The sequence below is a fragment of the Elephas maximus genome, chromosome 10 (genome assembly GCF_024166365.1).
Source record: "Elephas maximus indicus isolate mEleMax1 chromosome 10, mEleMax1 primary haplotype, whole genome shotgun sequence".
Classification (NCBI taxonomy): Eukaryota; Metazoa; Chordata; class Mammalia; order Proboscidea; family Elephantidae; genus Elephas; species Elephas maximus.
In genome coordinates, this window is record NC_064828.1 from 33,786,703 (window position 1) to 33,794,215 (window position 7,513).

Sequence of the window (7,513 nt, forward strand, 5' to 3'; positions counted from 1 at the left end):
TTTTATGCCAGCCACTGGGGGTTGAGGGGGAGGATGACCAGCAGCACGAGTCAGGGCTAAAGGCCTGGTGTTCGTGGGCTTCAGAGTGGCCGTAAAGGCTCTCAGAGGCTTGGGACATGGGTGTGTGGCAGAGAGTTTATGTAAAGGGGATACTCGGGGTGTGAATTCAGGAGGAAGTTCCTACAAACTTACCTTTGGGAAAGGAACCCAGCTGATCATCCAGCCCTGTAAGTACTTCGACCTGGAACATGGGAGTCTAAATGCAGTCCCTATGGGGACATTTCCAAACCCTGATCGTGAGCTTCCGGTATCACTGGCTTCATTGCCACAATCCTAAGCACATCGAGGGGTTTGAGCCTGTTAATAAGGAAGGTGATGCAGTCTGTGCTTTGGAGGACCCTTCAAAGCTGCCCTTTTTAGCTTTATTTGACTACAAGGCCATTTGGGGAACTCTGAGCTCCAGCAGACAAAGGATTCAAATGTAGGGTTGCGGCATGAACACACACAGGCTATCTTTGCAGTCGTGTCCGTAGGAGTTGTGGCAACGGCAGTATAGACAGAGATTTGGTTGTTTCTCCTTTTTTGTCTTCATGCCCTCTTTTCTGCCTTAAATTAGAATAGCCATTAATCATTTGATTTCTCAGCCCCATCACTCATCAAGTCTGACAAGAGGATCCGTTAACATAAACCCAAAAAGGGAAAGGACAAAGAGCTCGATTCCCAATTTCTTCAGAGTGAACTTGACAACTCCTCAGCCTTAATCAACTAGCCAGCAACCCATGATCAACTGAGGTCAAAAAGGGCAGCTAGCAGGTAGTGTTAGTCAAGGAAGTATCTGTCCAGGGCCCAGCCGCCCTGGAGGGGTTAATACTGCAGAGTTTGAGAAATGGGAATGGATCCTTGAGGGCTGGCCCAGCATGCTCATCTTGGAAGAGGTCTTGGGAGACCTTAGAGTAAGGGAGTAGAGGATGTAGACCAGATGGAAACTCAAGCAGAAGGTTTCTGTTATGGAGCATTTCATAGTGTAACCACTGGTACTGCCAGGAAACTTGTCTTTGGGATTGGAACGAGACTTCAAGTCACCCTTGGTAGGTAATAGGAGCTGTGAGGTAACCTTAGAGGTATGTTCCTCTAAAGCAGGGGGGACTACTAGGGGAATATCCTGGCTGATTGTAGTCCTTCCCTCCTTTGGTGGGAGGTGATCTCACTGAGGAGAACTGTATTTAATCAATATTTATATTATTTTTATTTCTATTACTGAGGTTTTCATTTCCGTCTGTGAAAACAGACTTTTCTCTGCTCCAAGCTTCTTCAGTCTTAATGACTGTGTGTTGCCTTTGGAACAATGGGTTTGGGAATTAATTTATCATTGGGACTTTGTCACTCTGAGCAGCAGAATGAAGAGGACTCTTAGAGAATGGAGTCCTGCTTATTCTAATAACTTTCCAGGGGAGATATGTGTAAATTGGAGGGAGTGGGGGAGAACGACCTTTCAATGACTGTTCTAGAGTGACTCTAAGGAAACGTAACATCCTACACACTTGACTTCTGAGAGGAATTCTTTTGCTAGGCCCTTAATGGAGTAAAAAGCAAAACCTTGACCCTCTGTGAACGTAATCAAATGCCTCCCTCCTTCCCTCAAAATACTGCTATGTTTCATTATTTACCAATTATGAAATGACTACACGATAATTAACATGAAATTACATAGATGAGTAGTTTGAGCATTTTGAACCCATAATTAAGATGCAAATTACAGAAGTTCTGGAGCTTGCCACCAGGTAGTACCTCAAACATAGTGGTCCCTGAAGACAAACAGTGTGTTTGAGCATGATTTGTTTGTGGCATTGGTTTGTACACTGTTCAGGGACCTATTTAAAAGATGATTATATGTCTCAGAGTGCTAGTTTGGGGTCTAGATTAGCCATGCTCAGTACACTGGCAAATGTCCACTTTTATAGCCTAGAAACATGACAAAATGACCCCATTCATGCAGGAAAATGCAAATGGAACTGTTGTGTAGTGTGGTATTATCAGTGCCTCTCCCCCCTTGTCCCAGCCATACCACTGCCTGGCTGCAAGTTTTCCCTAAGAGGTTTTTGTTAGAGGGTGTATTACTGTGACAATAACAACCCCCCACGCTTTGGAGCAGGGACAAAACTGACAGTAAAACCAAGTAAGTGAAAGGAGTGGGTCAATCTCAAAAGCCGACCGGAGTGAGTGGTGGGGCTCTTCTGTCCCATTGCAGTGGGATTAAGACACTGCCCACTCCCAAGAGAACTGATCCATCTAGTTTCTTTGTGTACCTGAGCTGGTTGGAGGTCAGTTAGTTGATGAATCTGGAAAATCTTAAGGATTAGGTAATGAAGATATAGAAAATTTCACTGGCTTCTTCATTTGCTTTGGATATATGGAAATGCCATTGTTGTTGGTGGGCACCATCGAGTTGATTCTGACTCATAGCGACCCCATGTGGCAGAGTAGAACTGCCCTAAGGAGCAGATAATACACAAAATCTGTATCTATAAGAGAAGGTAAAAAGACCTGACAACACAGAAATCAGCTTTTTCTCATAAGAACCCTTCCACCCAAGATGAGTGCAATCAGCTCATTTGTCTTTGTTATTATTTTTCTTCTTTTGGAGAAGTATGGCTGTGAATGTGGTATGATTCTTGGTCCTTAAGATAGCCACTCTATGACCCAATGTTGAACCCCCTGGGTCCTCCTGACCTTGCTTTGCCTCTCTGTGTCTCAGGCATGAGCAGGCCATCAGAATCCAGGGTGCCAGGAGCAGAACCGGTGGTTTAAGATCAAGTTCAGATCTATCCGCACAGCCAGCTGTTATTTTTAGAGAACTGCCCTAACCCTGCCAAGCAGCCTCAGCTACAAAGTTGAGACTTCCACTAGAGGGGAAGGTGACCTCACTGGCTCAGTCTTCCCCCTATTCCTTCCCACCTGCTGATTATTGTAAGGTCCCGTATGACTGTGTGAATTATGGAGGAGGCCAAGGAAAGCTGATCTTTGGAAAAGGCACTAAACTCTCTGTTAAACCAAGTAAGTGCTGGCATTTTAAATACTGGAAGAGTACATTCCACTAAAGTGCAGCCCATAAGTGAGTGAGAAAAAAATGTACCAACCCCTTTCCCCGTGGTGTCTTCCCAACCTTTCCCTGTGAACCCGATAGAATTGCTCCTGGACCATGCCCCTGGCTATCCTCAGCCCAGACCAGCACTTCTGTCAGCCAGACACAGGAAAGCTCTGGGCTTCATGGTATGTCTTAGGGCCACCTGCCCACAACAGCATGTCCCCACTTTGCGGGGGGTGACCTTCTCAGCAACAGTCTCATAGCAGGGAAGCTTTAATTACACCATCAAGAGCCCTGGATGACCCAGTCTCGTGGCTGTTGTGGGCTGCGTTTTTAGACATCAGCTTGGATGGGGGTCATCAGAGGAGCAGGGACAGGGTGGCTGCCACCAGGGGATTTTTGTTTAGGGAGAATGCACTGTGGAACTGAAACACCGGGTATGCACTCCTCTTTGGCAAAGGCACCTCACTGATGGTCACACCCGGTGAGTTCTTGGGGTTAACTAATTATCTTTTCTGGAAAGAAACCCAATGGGACCTGTTGAAACACAGCTGAATTTAATTGCTTCGTTTGGCGCGCAGTTGTTAACGCTGTTGGATGTGTGAGCAAGATATGGAATACATGTTTCCCTGGAGGCTGGATTTGGTTATCAGGCCTACAGGCAGTTTGATAAATTGTACTAATACTGCAGTCAGTGTTTCTCAGAGGTCCACAAAGCACTTTGTGGCTCTGGGAAAGAAGCAGAGATAAGAGGAAGAAAAGCTTTGTGATAGAGGCAGAAACAAACCAGTGAAAGGAAGGCTACCAGAGCAGCAGTGTTGTAGCCAAGGAAGCATGTCCTTAACAGATAAGTGATGAGGGCCCAGTGAGTTTATGCCCCTGTCGTCTGGTGGGACTGAAAAATCCAGCTAGTGGACTAAGGACTCCGGTGAGGGGAGGGCAGCCAAAGTTACAAGCTTCTCATGCTTTCTTCTTCTGAGAGAATAGCAGAGCAGTAGAACTTTCTCTGGAGATAGGACAGCCCTTGATGGGGTGTATCAGTAGGCTTGTTTCCCTTTGGACAGCCACCTTCCTCACCTCAGGGACAAAGTCATTCCCCACTCGGCTTCACCCCTTTTCCCAGGCCGGCTGAGCAGGCTCTGGGAAAAGCAGAGAATCACAGTACCTTGGAAGCCTCCCCGCCTCTCCTGGATTATCTGTGATAAAGCAGAATGTTTATCTGAGTTGTGAAGCTGTCGGACACAGGGTAATAGAGATGGATTATAGAAAGCAATATTGAGAATTTACAGGTGATTTCCACACTTGCAGAGCTCAGTGTTTTTGTTTTTTCTGTTAGAAAACGCGAGCGGACTATTTGCAGAAATGCCTGCCCTCACATATCTATGTAGTGTTTCATCACCTGTCCTCTGTGCCTGAACAAGGTGTGGCAATAAGGTAATGGGGCTGATTTGTTAACAGATAAGAGTTTATACATTCAAATGAGTGGTCCAGTTAACCCACTCAGCTTGAAGTGGTATGCAGTTTAGTCCACCACACTTCTCCATTGCTAACCTGCTCCTTGGAAACTGCCCTCAAAGACCACAGCACATTCTTTTTATGGCATCCATGATGCTGACATCTTTTGAAGGTGGATTTCACTTTTGTTAAGGATCAAAAGCCTGTCAGAGCTGAGACTTATGAAAGAAGGACTCAAACAAGTTACTGAGGTGTGGCTGTAAAATAATGTCATTGGTTTGTTTGTATGGCTTGTAAATTGGCTCTCGAAGAGGCATCTCAAATCTGTTTTAAGAAGTAGCAATATCAGGTGTATGTTCTGGTGTGTATATTCTCAACAACAACAAAAATAAATTTAAAAAAATTTTTTTGTTAAGTACAAACATTAATGGAATAACAGCCTGGCTTCCTAAAGGTTCAACAATCATTTACACGTTTAAGTCCTGATATAAAAAAAAAAAAATGCTTGTTAAATCACCCTAAAAAAAAAAATCACCCTATTTACTTAATAAACACACTTAAGATAAAGATAGTATGATTGCAGAAGTTTTATAAACTCAGACCCATTAGAAGCAGTGAAGACTTTCGGTATGGACTGAGATATTATCCCAAATAAATTCCTTTTAGAAAAGCATGGGGTCATGACCTTCTAATGGGGAAAGTGCGTGTAATGTCCTACTAACTGATAGTAGAGTTACTCCAAGAAATGGCAACCTTACGTTGGTTTATGTAGAGACATATAGCACTGTGACTACCTCAGGAAACTACAAATATGTCTTTGGGGCAGGAACCAGGCTGAAGGTTTTAACAAGTGAGTATTACAGGCAAGACAGACTTTATTTTAAAAATTGTTGGTGTTTGTATTTGAGGGGCAAGGGCAGATAGAATAAGGGAAGTACCTGTTATGAGCTATGGAAGCTAAAATAACTGCTATCCGAAGTGGCAAGTCTGGGCTGCTCTACTCTGGACTAGAGAGTTCTGAGGCTCACCGTGATGAACCTATCACCAATTTCATACGAATTGTATTAACCATTAGAAAAATATTTATTAGCTGAAGACCCTAAGAGACTTCTCTAAACCCAACAGGAATTCTTTGTTCTTTATTCTCCTCTTTAAAAAACTGTATTCTTGGTCCACATTTTTCACTGATTTTTCCTACCATTCTTTATGTCTTTCTCCCCTGTGTAATTCAAGTGCTTCATCTCGGCATTGAAATTTTTAGAAACCATCTCAAGGGAAAATCATGTCCACTTCTTAGCTTGTCATTCAAGACTCTCTAAAATCTGAGTGCTTTCTCTTCTCCAAATTTATTTCCACCTATTCCCTTTTACAAAATCTCTGTTGCAGCCAAACTGGACACCTAGTATCCCCTGAACACCTATGCATACCTATACCTGTACCCTGCATCCATAAGTCAAATACTATGGGCCCACCACTGAAAATAGACTTTGGCAGGTGAGACAGATTGAATTTCCCAGTCTCTTAACCAGGAGACACAGTCCAAGTGTCACCAGACTTAATTTCATAGGGAGAGTTTGAGAAATCTTACCACGTTTAAAAAATTAAGGGAGGCTAGGGTAAGAGATCCAACAGACAAATAGCAAAGTAAGAAGGGAGGAGATGATGTCTATAAATGGGGTGGGAAGGAGGAATCTGTCTGTGGGAAGATACTCTCTGGAGGAGGAACACTGACTAAATTCAAATAGGAAATGTATGGGCTGCCACATTACCTGAGTTTTTCTTGTTTTCCCTCTGGAGTTCTATTCCTGATTGTTGGTTACTAAGCCCCTGGTGCTCAAAGTGACCAGATGTGAGGAAGAGGTAGAAGACCCTGCTCCATACTCAGCAATGGTGCACATGGAAGTTCTGACTCAGAGTTCCCTTCAAGTTACCTCAAAATTGAGACTCAAAAGGATCATACAGAGAGGAAACCTCTCAGAGAATGATTCCAGGTTATCTCCTGGTAAAGGAACAGCGAGAATGGAAAAGTCTCCCCTAGGACAAGTATAGGAAGTGATGAAAAGCCGTGTTCCTCCTGGTGACCATCTAAGTAGGGGCTGAAAAGATCTAGAATTAGAATCAAGGGTGAATCCCACTGAAGACCGTTGTCTGGGTCTGTCTCTAGGTCTGCAGAATAAGAAAAACTGGCAATCCCCTTAGATGTTCCAGGAGGTAGACCTCAGTCAGGGGTGTCTGGCTACAGCATCCTAAAGGTGCAAACCAACATGCTAACCCCTCTTGCCAGGTGGACAATGACAGCTTCCCTAAGTCTCTCCCTCTCTAACAACTGTTTCTCTCTGACTGTTTTTTGCTTGGGTGCCATGGACATGAACTATTCCTACTTCGTACAAATAAGGTATGTGATTTTCGGAACTCCTAGAGAATTATCATCTACAACACCAGAGAATATGCTAGGATTTTGGCAGTCGCTATTCTAGGCCTGTGCAGGAAAACGCGTTCTTTAGAATAGTTAGAAAGAATATCCCTTATTTATCCAAAATCCAAGCTGGTGCTAGGATTCTCTGCCAGGTTATTAGTGTGACAATTACTTAATATTCTCTGTGCTCACAGTATCGCTCCTTCCAGAAGATCTTTAGGGAAAACTTAGTTCAGTTTCTCGGAGGTTTTTGCTGAGCTGAAGATCACTGTGTGAATAGTAATTCTGGCAGCCCGCTTACATTTGGAGGGGGAACAAGGTTAATGGTCAAACCCCGTGAGTATCTCTGCTGAATCCATAATGACTGCTCTAATTTCAAAAGGAAATTAGAGCACTGAGCTTTGTTTGAGGGCTGTTTTCCCCACTCGATTTTATTTTTTGCGGAATCTAATTCTAATGATTATACAGTGTATATACATGCAATATATACGTGTGAAGATGGACACATATATAATCTTCTAACGCAGGGACAAAATGACTGGAAGAAAACATACTCC

At 43.6% G+C, this 7,513-nt stretch overlaps 1 gene segment (V, D, J or C); it reads left to right on the forward strand.

The window, feature by feature from the left end:
- Window positions 1–7,513, forward strand: part of LOC126084627 (T-cell receptor alpha chain C region-like) — a 682,839-nt gene that overhangs the window by 624,905 nt on the left and 50,421 nt on the right.